This window comes from Protopterus annectens, chromosome 11.part0 (genome assembly GCF_019279795.1).
Source record: "Protopterus annectens isolate FY-2018-M chromosome 11.part0, PAN1.0, whole genome shotgun sequence".
NCBI classification, from domain to species: Eukaryota; Metazoa; Chordata; order Ceratodontiformes; family Protopteridae; genus Protopterus; species Protopterus annectens.
This window is the reverse complement of record NC_056745.1, coordinates 1,308,656,036-1,308,671,851: the sequence shown is the minus strand read 5'-3', so window position 1 is coordinate 1,308,671,851 and position 15,816 is coordinate 1,308,656,036. Positions and strand designations below refer to the sequence as shown.

The following is a 15,816-nucleotide window of genomic DNA, read 5'->3' as shown; positions in this document are numbered from 1 at the left end:
GGCAATAACCTGCATAAGGCGGTCGAAAGGCGGAGACACCCAGGAGGTGGAGGGCCGAGATCCAAACGCCTCTAGGTATACTGACTCATCCTCAGAGGGATTGTTGGTGGGCCAGTTTCGCCTCTGTTTAAGGAGTTCTAGGATGTCTGAGAAGGAGACATCCTCAGAGGGGGATCTAGGGGATCCCTCTGACTCATCAAAGTCAGTATCTGAAGTGATAGACTCGGGGGAGTCTACATGTTTCCTCTTACAAGTCCTCTTCCTAGGAGGATCTCCCGAAACATCAGGAGAATCCTCGGAAGAGGGGGAAATTCCCAATGGGGAAACCTGAGGCGGAGGATCTCTGGGTCCTGTAGCAAGAGAAGTGGCAGAGATGTCAACAGGCACTATAAAGGGAGGAGCTAAGGGAACAGACTGCTGACTGATACCAGTGGCCAGCACACTCTTCATCACCTCGAATGCTCCCCTCCCAGGCAGGTCCGAGAGAACCCATTCCGAAGAACTAGGAACTCCAGGGACCACCGAAAGGGAAGTCTCCGAGGCAGATGTCGGAGCCGAGCTCACCAAGGCCGAGGCTCCAAGGGGAAGAGCGGGTTCGGACAAGGGTCCGATGCCACTCACCCCCTCGGAGGAGACCATGGAAGCCCGCCACGAATCCCTCTAAGGAAGGTCTCGAAGAGGAGATAAGAGCAGAGGCTGAAGGAACAGAAGGGGGTATCTGTCCTCCAGCCGTAGCAGTAACCATTCCCGAAGACTCCAACTCCAAGCTCTGGGGTAGAGTTGAAGGAGGAACTGTAACGGGGTGTGGACCAATAGTCGTCTGTTGAGACGGACTATGTAACATTTGGGCCAGTGCCTGTGACTTAAGTAATCTACTGACCACTCTAAGTCATGGTCAGAAAGCCTGGATGACCTTGAAGATCGGCTCCGATGGCTCCGTTCCGAAAGGAGAGGTGAAGCCGGAGCCGAAAGTATCGGCTCCAAGGAAGGAGACCTCGACCTCTTCCTGGAAGGAGCCATCGGAACCGATGAAACTATAGACCCTGTCGGAGCCGACAACTTATCGGAGCCGACAGGTAACCTCGATGCATCGGCTCCAGCCGGAGCCGATACAGCCACAAAAGTAACGGTGTCGGAGCCGATCGGAGCCGACACCGATGCCTGTGCCACATGGTGGTCGGAACCGATCGGAGCCGACACCGAAGTGGTCGATGCAGAATCGGCACCGATAGCCATCGGTGCTGAAGGCTTAGTTAAGCCAGAATCGGCTCCAGCCAGAGCCGATCTCGACTCAGAACGAGTCGGAGCCGAGGCCGCAGGCTTTGACACAGAAGCCTGGGCCTTGGAAGATTTGGCAGATTTTGATGGAGCCGACTTAGCCGGAGAGCCCTCCGGCTTAAGAAGGCCCCTAAGTATAAGTTTGTTTCTTCTTTCCTGCAGGACTCTCTGGCTGAAGGAATGACATATAGCACAGGAGTCCTGCAGGTGAAGAGGCCCCAGGCAATACAGGCAAGAAGTGTGACCGTCTGTCAGAGACATCTTCTGACAGCACGAGTCACACTTCTTAAAGCCTGAGACCCTCTCTTTTGACATGGTGTAAGACAACACACACACACACCAGTCAAAGAATTAAATTAAATTAAATATACCAAAAAGGTATAAGTAGACAAACACACACACACACCCTAACTGGGGGGGGGGATGGGATGAGTAAAGTTTGACTAAAAAATAAGAAGAGACAGGAAAAGTTCTGTCAGAAAATCTTTAAAATTAATTTAAAACTAAAATTTAAAGGGTTTTTAGCAAAAAGGGGCTAAAATATCAAAGTATTTTAAACACTTACCAGGAGCTGGTAAAAGGAGGACCTCATAAGCGAAGCGGCAAACGAGATCTGGGTACTTACCGCCTTGCATCATGGGATATGGGGCTGCCTCGAGCTGGTAAAAGTGACTCTCGAGCTTAGCAAGTGCCGAGTCGGAGCCGAGGGATCGGCTCCGAACCCATCAAGCAAGAATGAAGGCGAGATTGACAACTTAACATCATACTACATATAGAAATATATAGATATCATTCTCAAGTCAATTTACAACAACATCCCTTATATGGTGAAAGATTTATGGGAATTTTTAAGCAAATATCCTGTCCACAATTGGAAGAAGGAACATCTTTTTGTCACAACTGATGTGATTGATTTATTTTCTAGTATTCCCAAAAATGAAGGACTTGACGCATTTTGTAACAGTATAAGAAAATATGCAAAACTAACATGGGATGAAATATGCCTTATAATGGAGTTTATGAATATAGTCCTGGACAACAATTTTATATATTTTGAAGGAGAATATTTTAAACAGACAAGAGGTGTAGCAATGGGAGCTGCATGTGCACCCATATTTGCCAATCTTGTCATGGTTGATTGGGAAGAAACAAGTTTATTCCCAAGCACGCATTATAGTAAAATCCTTCATTATTCAAGATTTCTGGACGATATATATATATATTATGGGAAGGATCGAAAGAAGAACTGGACACTTTCACTGAATTTTTGAACAGTAGTAAATTCTTGAAATTTACGTATAACATGAACAACAAGGGTTTGGCATATTTAGACACCTATATATACGTAGACAATGACAGTTTACAGTCCAGAATACACAGGAAAAAAACCTTCTCCAATGATTATTTAGCATATGACAGTTTCCATCCCATAAAAATGAAACAGAACATTTTTAAGGGGCAGTACATTCGTGCTGCTCGTATGACTTCTAACGCACAGGACATGCATGATGAAATTAAATATATTACTAATTTGTTCAAAGATAGGAATTATCCATTAACTATGTTGGAAAATATAGGAAAATATGTGTTAAGTGAATGGGGTTTGAAATGCAAACCCCTGTTAGGTTCAGGTTTGTTTGACAAGAAGGAATTTAATTCTACCTTTGGGGGTATTGACAGCAATACACACCAAAAATCTTTTATACTAACATATAGTCCGATGTCAGACAAGATTATGGAAATTGTTAAGAGATTTTGGTTTGTAGTGAATTCTGACCCCAGTATAGGTAAAGTGGTGGGAAATCGACCTGGGGTGGTATATAAAATGGGAAACATGAAGAAACTTCTTGAATATAACAATCATGATCAGGGACATTCTAGAAAACAAATGACAAAGCAAATATCAAAAGGTACTAGGAAGTGTGGCAAGTGTAATCAATGTAAATATATTTTTGAAGGACATAAATTAAAAATTTTTAACAATTGTAAAATTGAAAGAAGGTAATTGCAACACAAGGATGGTTATTTACATTGCCATATGTGAAGTATGCCCTAGTTATTATGTGAGAAAAACCGAAAGGAATTTTAAGAAGAGAATTTATGACCACATTTACAGTATATCTCGAAAAGATTGTAATAATGCATTATATAGGCATGTAGAGATGAAGGGCAATAATCACAAATTTAAATTCGGTATTTTAGAATCAATCTACAAGAATCACAAAGGTGGGGACGAAAAGAAACTATTAAGTTAGAAGGAAGTTTGGTGGCAGCTATATCTTAATGCAGCTACTTCCCCAGGTCTTAATGATTTTATTTCTTGTAAACCCATCCTTGAATGGGATAATAGGTAAATGAACCTGACTAGACCACATATTCATTGTTTTAACAGTATTTTATAGTGTTATATAGTTTTAAAATATCTATATTTATTACATTATATTCATCAGATTCATTTATTACTAATCAATTTATTATACATCATATTTATTTTATTTTATAGAACAAGTTTACATTAATTGATTATTACTAACCAAATATTTATAATGTTGTTTAATAATTTTTAAAATTTTAATCATTTGATGTCTTGTCAAGAAATACTTTTCAACAATACTTATTTAATATAGTTCCCTAGCTTGTTAGATACAATAAGTAATAACATACATCTATTACATCTATTATGTATGAGGTTTATATCTAGTTAGTATTATTAGGAAATGTATTTATATGGGTTACAATCAGTTTTTTATATATTGTATTTCTTAAATATTGTACTTTTTATATATATTTTTTTTTATATATTGTTTTTATTATCACACACACTTTTTTACAAATAAATTCATATTGTAAGCAAATATATATTATGTGCAAGCCAGGTTATGGTTTAATGGTCCTTGCAGTGTTAGGCAAGGGAATATTATTATTAGATAGTTTATCGAGATTAATTATATGTAAGTAAAATTGTGGTACCACTTTAAGGAAGGGAACAAGTTCCATTTTGGCGCCAACTTTTAGTATTTAAATAATGAATTGTTTGTGTGGAAATTGTTCTGATGAAGCTCATGGTTATGAGTGAAAGCGCTTAACATTTTTGTTTTTGGTTCTTGTGTTTTTTTCAAAATAAATGTGTTCCGTTTGGTGCATCAGTGACTGGCACGCATTTTGATTTCACAGAGGTTGGCCATTATCGGATTTAAGTTGTACTCTACTCAGCATAGTCCAGAAACATGGTAACAATGTGACTATCACCTTTTCAAATAAAAAACATATCATCCAGGTACCTCAAGTATCACACACACTGATCTTGCAGAGATAGCAAACCTGCTTGTGGACATAGTTGGCAAAATTTCACTCCCTCATCTCCTCCAAACATATCACAAACCCTGCCCCCAAACCCCACCCCCCCCCCCACCCAACATATCTGAAGAAGCTGGTCAATAAAGCCTTGTCTAAGGCAAAGAAAACAGCCTCAATGGAACCAGACGGCATCCCAGGCTGTTTTCTAAACCAACATGAACTAGCATCACCATTAAAGTACCCTATTCAATTACAGCCCAACCACTAGCTTTGTGCCTGCAGAATGAACAATGTGAAGAAATTAGACACAGTTATTTGTGCTAGCATGTCTGGCTCAGTTTTTGTACATCATTTCAGATAAACCCGTGTATTACATGCCAGCATGACTAGCTATGATACTGTAAACAAGTTTTTACATGATGATTTAGAATCTGTTTGTACAGAATGTTTTAAAGACTTGAACAGTGTTCTTTACATTTCGAACAGCGCACGTTTGTGAAGAAAGATTCTAAAGGCAAACTCTCTCAGATTCAGCTGATCTGCAGATGATGTCTTCAGATTGTTGACAGTTGCTATATGTTACTGTCAGAAGCTGAAAGACATGAAGGAACTTTTAGAAAACAGCTGTTTGATTTTCAAAATATGAAATGAAAATTAAAACCAGAAGAGTTGTGACAGGCTAGTCTATAAAAAAGCCTGCTGAAGACATTTAACAGTCAGTTATCAGCTAATAGCCAGTGACAGATGTACTGTACAGTGGATACCAAAAGGACTCGCCAAGAACCATAAGCCTGCCTTTGCTATGTTGTAGTAATTTGGTTTAGAACTGGGACACTGTTCTTTAGTCAGATAAGAAAATTATAACTAGTCAAATCGATTAAGACTTTCTAAATGTTGGATTTCTATCCTTCAGTATTGACTTCATTTTCCTGGTGCTTGAGTTCTGCATTGCTTTAAATTTTTAATCATTTTGCTCAATATTAAATATTTTTATTAACATATATTGTGGCTGGTCAATCGGTGGTGTCTTTAGTGATTTGAGAGTGCTTATACTTGCTTTAATAATTCCCAGGGCCACTCCGAAAGCCTGGCTGCTTAGGTCATTTGCTACTATTTGTTTTAATATCTAATTTTCCTAACTGGACACCCCCTTTAAAAAGGCATAAACACACACTGATTGCTGGCAGCATTGCAGTATTATTTTGGGGAAGGGACACAGCCGGAAATCTGTGTCAGGCTTTCCCAGAAGTGTTTGGATGTGTTTGGCTTAATTTAAGTGCGAGTGTATCAGAGGTCTTAAACTGGGACATACTGCTCTGAAGTGTGTAATAAGGAGTTACATTAGGGGTGGACAGAAGTATACAGTCCAGTCCCAGGCTTTAGAGTGTGTTCCTGTTGTGCTCTTGGGGAAAATTGTGAAATATTACTCCTGTTTAAGTGACAGTCGTACACTGGAGTCAGAAGTAAGGATTGTAGCTCCTTAGTTACTGATCCAGAATAGTAAAGGACATCACATTGCTTGGTGGCAGTTCAGTAGGATATTATCTGAATGTCACAAACAGCAACAATTACTTCCATCCATGAACGTGGCTTAGCAACAGAGCCAAGGAATTATGGCCCCATAAGTCTGACCAGCCTCATCTGTAAAGCCATAAAACGTATCATGGACCTCAAAGACACAGGCAACCTCCAAACTCTGGTTCTGACCCAATTTGGCTCCATCAAGGGCAGATCCTGCCTGTTAAACCTGGTGGATTTCTTCAAAAATGTGACCAGGGCCACTGATGAGGGCATATCTGTGTGCACAGCATACATCGACTTGGCCAAGGCCTCTGACACAATCCCAAACTCATGCATTACTGATAAACTTAGCAAACTGAATACAAGCCCATTTCCTGCATGATGAGTTTCCAACTGGCTCACAAACCAGTCACACACACTCAGTGTGGGTGACTCCACATCAACCAGCAGACTTGCCAACAGCAGGGTGCCACAAGGGTCACTGCTGGGCCCCCCCCCCCGACTGTTTGGTATATACTTCTCAGAAGTTCAGGCCAAATCTTAGGGTGCTGTGGCTGACCAAGTTTGCGGAGGACTGCAAACTGGGTGCAATTACTGAATCCCCAAAAGAGGTCAGTATACTTCAGGAGGGTCTTACGCAGACCAATGACTGATGTCTTAGTCACTGTCTCAAACTTGATTGGAAAGAAATGCACCATCATTCCCTTCAGTAAAAACACTGTCCCTTTACCATATCAAATTAATAATGCCCTGTGTACCTATGAAGTGGTACGAGATCTGGAATCACAAGTAAACTGCAACTTTAATTTTGACCACCATGTGTCTACTGTAGTAAGGCTTTCTACATAGCACACTTGATTAGTAAAGGCATTGCCTCTAAAGCAAAGGAGGTTACAGTCCCACTATATTACTCACTAATCACGCCCATAATTCAGTATAAAGCCCCTTTCAGCATGTATCACACAAAGCACCTGCAGCAATTGGAGAGACTTCAGAGGTTTCTAATCAAGATCATCAAGGGACTCCAGCATGTACCTTACACAGACGGCAAAAGTCCCCTGTCACTATACTCAGTATTGTACAGATTTCTTTGGGGAGACTTATGCCTGGCTTACAGTACAATCTCTGACCCAAACCTAATGAATTTGCTGTACATCTGAAAATCAAACTGGACTAGCGCTACCAGTTCCAGGGACTTAAATATGGTATGTGACTTGAATAGGGCATGCTAGAAGAACAGATTTGTCTCCAGCGACTGCCACAGCTTTAGAATAGGTTGCCAATTCATGGGGTACCGTAAGTTCTCACCGGGGATAGCGCCTACAACCCTCAAGGACTTGGGTAGTCATTACTAAATACAATCCTGGGTATTGACTATAGTATCTGTGGTATTACATTGGGATGAAACGGCTAGGCTTGAAATGACCTCCGGGTCGATAGCCTAGTAACCAACCTCCTATGATCCCATGAATACTAAATATCATGCCCAAGATGGTCTCTAATTGCTTTCTGAAGTGTGGTGTGGGGCAGTCACTTGTTCCACTAAATCCTTTTGGAAACTATCCATATGGGTGGCACAGTTCACGGCCTTATGGGTGAAAGTGCCTGAAACATATTCCCACTTCCCCATACTGCTTGAAGACCAAGAATCATTGTTGGGCAGATGAACAGAAGCTACTCTGTCAACTATTTCTTCATAGCCACTGCCACAATAACAGAATCCTGAGCATGATGTTCTTCAGATGAGACATTAAACCAAGGTCCCATCTGCTGGAGCTGGCAGTAACTCACATGGATGTAAAGACATCCATGGCACCCATCAAAAAGAGTAGGGGAAATTCACTGATGCTCTTCTCAAATTTTCTCCAACAGTATAAATACCACCTCAGGTCTACCCTGAAGAGAGGCCACTAGCCTAGGGGGACTAACATGGTTAACAAAAGATAAATAAAAAAAATTCTCTAAATATTAAATCATTGTTATACAACTTGTACCTATTCTTAACCAATGTTTTCATATTACATCTAATTAAGAATAACTATATAATCTGTGCATGTTTTTGTACTAATTTTTGAAGATTCTAAAATGATAGTTCATAAAATGTTTTGTAATACTTTGGGGCATTTCTCTTTGAGCCTCCACTGAATATGGGCTCCTACCCATTCAGACTTTCCCAGCTATCAAATGTCAACAAATAAATAAAACTAAGAAATAAACATATTTCACCTTTACTATTATCTTTCCTGATTTTTTTTTTCAACCTCAAAGTCAGGAAGCAACAGTCCTTTAATGTTCAGTGATTGGGCTTGTTCAAACAAAAGGAAGACTCGACATATTGAACATTCTTCCACCAGATGATCCACTCCCAGCCACGCCACACACAACTCATTCACATCTTGGAGGAAACTTTTGTGGCCACATTTTAAGCATTTTCTAAAACTTTTAGTGTCAGTGGTACAACAAGTAACACCATTTGCCTTTGTTGCTCAAGGCCGTGGGATCTATTCCAGCACCAGGTAAATGGACTACTAACATGGGGGCTGCACTCCTGACTGCTGAAATATTAAAATAAGATGCCCCCCCCCCCATCCGCTTGGGTTGATGGTAGTTCAGGTAGATGCAAAAGATCCCATGGCATCTATCAAAAAGAATAGAGGCCCTTTGCTTATATACAAAAAAGAACTTTTATTTACAATATATTTAGACATTTATAAATATATATATACACACACAAATATATTTACACATATTCCTAATTTTCCTTAGAATCTTATTACATTTTCATCCCTACTAGACCCCCCCTCTTCTTCTTCCATAACCACTATATGATTTTAATACTGTTGCTAAAATACATTCACCATTAAACAACTTATTCTTTCATTCCATATAACACATCATATCATCTATTCTAACATTTTCTTTACTTCTCTTCTTATAATATCCATGTGTAATCATATCCAAGTTTATTTTATCTACTTCTTTTATACCTTAGAAAAAATCTTCTTTAAACAGTTTTCCCCATAACTTTTTTTTACTCTTACATTTTAGACACATTCAGTAGTTTCTTTTTGACAATATAATGACAATGTAAACACATTCTATCACCTTTCTTTTTACATAAATATTTCCTTTTACTTATATTTTATCTATTACCTGTCTCCATAAAAAAATCCTGACAACACCATTAACTTATTTTTATAGCTTTAATTTTTCTGTTACATTTTCCCATGGTTTACATAGTAATGATTTATCACTACATTATTGTACCATACTTTTCTTTTTTCTATATCAATTTTTGTTTTCCACAAATATTTTTTCTTAGTAACATTTTATATCTTCATCTACATATTTTTCTCTTTTATTCATTTTTACCATACCCCCAAATTTATAATACTTACATTTATACAATTTTACTATTAATCTCTTATCTTTTTCATTTATCTGCTTTAACTCTTTGTACAAATTTAATGAAGCAACATATGCCATTTGGTTACCTATCCCTAAACGTCCTTCCTCTTTCTTTACATACAAAACTCTTTTTCCTGGGTGTAATCCAGAACCCCATATAAATGAAAAATAAAATCTGCAACAATTCCTTTGTGAAATACTGTTGGCAACAAATACACTTGCTAGGTATGCTGTTTTTCCCATCGTACTGAATTTATCCAAGCAGCCTTTTTTCTGAATGTTAATTTACATGTTCTCTAGAAAAGACAGGCTCGTTTTATTTCTTCTACTGTCTTTACCCTCAACTTTTGTACCCAATATCGAAATTTCATTCATTGTGAAATATATACACCTACCTTTACTACATCACCTAAACATTTACTTTTATCTTTATTTAAAGCTATCCCAATCACTTCTAGACACTAATTTGTGCAAACTATTACTTCATTTATCCAAATTTTATTTTTTGCAATTATTATAATGTCATCTGCATATGTTAACAGAACTGGAATTCTTAATCCTTCAGGTGTTATACACCCTGCCTCCTTCATTTGGTAATTTATTTCACATACTGTCACATTCACAACTAATATAAAAAGTATACATCTCATTTGGCATGCTTGACTTACGCCACTCTTCAAATGCATCTCCTGGCTTAAAAATACATGTAAATGGCTGGTTATTATCACTGTATGCCAACATACATAATTTCGTAGCTTTCCAACTTATATTCTTTCATTAATATTTCACATCCAATTGTATCAAATGCCTTAAGGTCTCCTTATCCTGATTTCCGCTTTTCTGTTCATAGTAGCGCCCATAATTTCTCTAACCATCATACTATCTTCCATAATATTTTCTACTTCAGTTTCAAATGTCCTTTGTATAAATTTCATAAAGATCTGAAAAACATTATTCAATACAATTGGTCTCCTTTTTAACTACATTTCCCTTCTTCCAAATGAAATTAAGTATTCCACTACATAACTTTTTACACATAAAACCTTTATCTAATCATTCATACAAAATCTTTAAAAACATTTTTTGCCAAACCCTTACATTTTGTATACATTTCATAACCTATACCATCTGGTCCTACAGCCAAATCTCTATTTACCTGGCATAATACTTTATCTAGCTCATATAAAGAAATCTCCTTTTCCAACTCCTTATTCTCTTTTTCTGGTAACTTTTTTTTTAAGCTTCCTTGTTTTTCACTACCTTTTTTTTTTTTTTTTTTTACATTTCTTGTAAATTGTGTACTATACTATTCATAATCTTTTTCCTGAGTTATTTCTATTTTTACATGCATTTCTTTCATTACACAACCATATTCCTTTACTAATTTGTTTAAGTAATGTAATACTTCTCTTTTCTTTTCCCTAGAAACATATATTTGCTTATGTAATAATTCTTGTATGTTTTCTTGATTTCTTTTATATAATTGTTTGTCTTTGTCAAAATGCGTCCTATCATTACATTCTAAATATTCCAATGCATCATTATATGTTCTTTTATATTTTCTCACATCATACTGCCAGTGTTAAAAAAAAAAAAAAAAAAAAAAAAAAAAAAATTTATTTCTTAAATATCATCCACCATTCAGACCAATTTTTATAAAATGTTCTCATATTGATATCTTTCCATAACTGTATTACTAATATCTCCTTCTTTATTCCAAGCTTTCTCATTTATCCTTCTTATTCCTTTGTCTATTGTTATATATTCCTTGTTTTACCCTTTAACTCTAGCCATACTGCAAGATAATCAGAAAAAATCCTGTTTCAACTACCTCTCCCTTCTCCTATAACTAAACCTTATGATACTATAAAACATGTCAGTTCTATACATACCCCTTTTGTAAGTCCATGATATTTTGTCCTAAGGTTTTAACTTTCAACATCTTACAACTTCTAACATTTTCCTTATATTATTTCCTTTGTTTTTACACTTCTCTTAAATCACAATTAAAGTCTCCTGTTATTATAACATTCATATTTATCACTACATAGTATACAATCTCACAAGACAAGCCTTACCTTTCTTTACAATTAGTATAAGCATATAGTGTTACAATTCTAAACACTTGTTCATTCCATTTTAAAATCTCCAATGGTTAATATTTGCTAAAATTACATCGGATATCTTTACTGTATTTCTACAGAATACGGCTATTCTAGATCATCTCTCACTTCCCAAATTCTAGATTATCTTTCCTAACCATAGTTGCTCTGTTTGTAATCATTCATTTGTTAAACATCTTTTGTCTGATAACATAATTAAATCTAAATCTACATCACATACTACTCCATTGCAAAACCCTATTCTTACTACATTCTTAATGCTATTCACATTTACAGAAATCTCTCTAAGATGTTCATTTTCACTTTTTCTTAGATTCATGGTTTCATAAGTTCATCACTTATTTCTAGGCTAGCTGTTTTAAAAGGCCATTCTAAGCTTAGCCAATTCCCTTCTCAAAGGTGAGAATCAAACACTGATCCTTGTGTCTGTTAAACACCTTAACTATTATACCAAGCCCCATTTATTTTGTACTTGTCCATTTAAATTTTCTTTTTCCATCTCTAACCCTTTTATAAAAAAATTTTTTTTCTTTCACTATCTCCCAATGTATATCACTTATTTCAGAGCCTTCTTTTATGCCCTCTTTATCAAATAATTTTTCTTCTGTTTCTACTAATTTTAAAATTTATTCTGTTTGTTCATTTTCTTTTTCCCTACTCATATTTTCCTTTTTACAATCCATCCATAATGTTCAATTTTGTTACATTTATAACATTTCAATTCAATTTTTTTGTATAATGTCCCATTTTCCCACAAATATATAATCTTTTATCAGTATGTCATTTTCCATAAAAAGAAGTTTTGGGCTGTCCCCAGTATTTTAAGACACCTCTATTCCCATCCACATTTAGGGTCTATATTAGAACATTGAAATTTCAAAACTTCGAATGTTCTAATATCGACCCCTATTCAGTGAAAGCTGAAAACATCGAACATACAGAACAGCACATTTTTTCCTAGGGAAGAATTTTGCTGTTCCAAAACACATACACACAACACAAGCACACCAAACAAACAGCAGTCCACACACACACCTAAAATCTTACACCTAACCCTACACTAAACTATACACACACCACTAACTATCCACTTACCTTAACCCAAACCCTAAGGTCAGTCACTATCGCACACTCACCTCACCCGCGCCCTAACTAACCTACCCTGCCCTAACCCTCACGTCCACACAATAGCACACTTACCTGACCCGTGCCCTAACCCGCCTTAGCTCTGACGTCCACACAATCACACACATACCTAACCCGTGCCCTAACACTCACGTCCACAGAATCGCACACATACCTAACCCACACCCTTACCCTAACTAACCTAACCCGCACTCAATCGCACACTTACCTGAACCCCACCCGTAACTTTCCACCACAGCGTTGAAAATACCGAAGCAACAGAAATGGACAACCAAATTCTTTCCCCAGGAAAAAAATCGGTTTTCTGTTGCTTCGATATTTTCAGCTTTCACTGAATAGTGGTCGATATTAGAACATTCGAAGTTTTGAAACTTCGATGGTCTAATATAGACCCCCACATTTATCCTGCCTGGTATATGTATAATTTTTTTTCTCCTTCTATTTTTAACATAATATTAGCATAATATTAAGAGGTTCTCCCGTTCGATTCTCGGCTGGAGCACCTTCTGTGTGGAGTCTACATGTCCTCCCCACGGTCAAGTGACGTTTAAAGACATGAAGGTAGGTGCGTGCATGGGTGTGCCTTCTTTGAAGGTTGGGTGTCGGGCTGGCAACTTGGCACCATACAAAATCCACTGCCAATCATTAGCGGACCAGAGTTCTGCTGTGGCAACCCCTAACCGGGAAATGCTAAAAGACATTTTTAACATAGTATTACAATCCCATATGCCATCATAAGCATTTGCAATGTCCAGTACTTCTTTACATAAAGTTTTCAAATGTCCTTTTAGAGTCTCTCTTTCTACCTTTGTTCAAAACTGTGCATGAATTTTCTTTTGTTTTCCTGTTAAATGCTTTTATTACAAGTTTCCATGGATTAGTCTTTCTATTTTTCATATTCTCCAAGAAATTTTTCCACTGGAAACACGGTCTCAAACATATCACAAAATGTGCTTGCTAATAAGAATAAATGCTCTTACTTCAGGTGCTTTTACATCCAAACAAGCTATTAAATTGTCCCACACTTCATACCTGTCCATTTCTTTATCTTATTCACATTGAATCCTTACCACATACTTCCATTTCTCAATTTTTTCTGCATTTTCCTTTTCTGCTGCTCCTCCTTTCCTTCTTTTCCTTTTTCTACATATGTTTTGTCTATCACACCACTATTCTTCAGGATTGTCTCTGCATCTTCCTTTTATATTTTCTCCATAATGTCCCCCCATAAATATCTCTTTCATTTTCTGACTCATCCCGCATCACCATTTCTTCAAGTAAATCTCGCAACCCTCCCAACTGGAGAGTTGTAATTATACATCCAGCATTTGCCAATTCATCTCAAACAGATTTTTTTTGAAACATCTCCTCCTCAGAATCCTGCACACATTCTCCAGTCTCAGTATTGGCTTTCTCTTCCTTTTCTCTTACCACTCAACTCCTTCTCTCTCCATCTGCCCCAGTTTCTCTGGGCCACCTCTGTGCCTGGAAAAGAAACAAAGTGCTCGTACAAAAAGGATCCCAGTCACAACAGTGACAAGAAGGGGAAGTTCCCAATGCTCTGGTCAAACTTCCACCAGTAGTACAACTGCCACCTTAGGTTTCCCACTGAAGAGAGGCCATTATCCTAATGGCCTAACCCAGCCGATAAAGGATAAATAAAATTCTCAAGTGCAAGAAAGGCTACACACGATCAAAAGACAAAAAACTGAAACAGAATTGAAAATAAAAGTACCTATCAATGTACATATTATAAACAATTAATAAATATATGTTTTTCTCATTTAAAAAATGAAGTAAAATAGAATAACAAGGAGCTAATAAAGATATAACAAGATAAATATCCTACACATCAGCAATATAAAAATCAGTATATAAATTAACTTTAAAAATAGCATGTAAATATTTTGAGGAGCACTTTGGGAGCATTTTGTCGGTGTTAGTTTATATGGCCCTTGTGGCGCTTCTTTAAGATAAATCGTTGTATGCTTATACTGATATTGAAAACGAAACTTTGAGTTGTACTTCACTTTGCCTTGTAAGCCGTGGTTGGGTCGTTGGAATAATTTTAATAAAACTTGTGGAAGACCATCACTGTTTGGACTTGGTGCTTTTCTCTGTGGTTACCTTGTTTGAAGCAGTAATTTTGCCAGCCTGGATCTGATGAGGGGCCTGAAGACCAGTCGGACTCACCAGACAGGATGAACAGGATCCATAATCTTGTCTTTTACCCAATGTACCTCAAAATTCCACCAGCATTCATTTTTGTTTTTTTTTTCACGATAATCGTTTAATACAGTTCTAATTCTTTCCTAGTTGTTGCCATAATCTCTTCTCTAAATCTGTACTCCCCTTTCCATGGTTCACCGTTTTCCTATTGCATCACTTTGTTTTTATGGAATGAATTTAATAAATTTAAGATGCATGTTTAGGCCATTCGTACAACTGTGCCATGTCTTATCCTTTTTATATTTTCTTCTGTATAAACCACAATATACAATTGTGTTGACAGAGACATGATTTTTTTCGCTTTCTGCAAGCTCAGTTAAACATAATTAAAAAGGAAGAGTTCTATGCAGTACTCCACCAGTAAAAATACTTTCATCTGCATGAAAATGTATTACAATCATCTGTAGGCGACTGTGCTCTCTATTTTTACCCACTTCGCCATGATACATTCTAAGCTGCACAATCTGTACATCCTTGTACTGAACAGTGGTAAATGTCTAACCACAGTCTAAGTAAGCCACATTTCACAGGACCTTTCTAATCTACCACCCATTATACTCAAAGTGCTGGATTTGCTCTCTCTCCCTCTCTCTCTCCTTTTTTTCCTATGTACTTTTTAGAAGCTGATACCCACAAGATTCCAGGCACTAAAATAGTTTACTCTGGTGGCAACTTTCTTCTGCAGTATCAAAGAAAATGTGTTCAAAGTCTGTTTGGTGCTGATGCAGAGGACTGGCTACCCCTGCTATAGAGCAAAGCATGTTGTGGGTAGACAACAACTTTGTAAAATCCTGCATTTAAAAAGTGTGCATGG

At 37.3% G+C, this 15,816-nt stretch overlaps 1 protein-coding gene across 1 annotated transcript in view; it reads right to left on the bottom strand.

The window, feature by feature from the left end:
- TNPO3 (transportin 3) overlaps positions 1 to 15,816 on the bottom strand; it is a 2,808,908-nt gene that overhangs the window by 2,492,549 nt on the left and 300,543 nt on the right. The gene's annotated exons all lie outside the window — the stretch shown is intronic.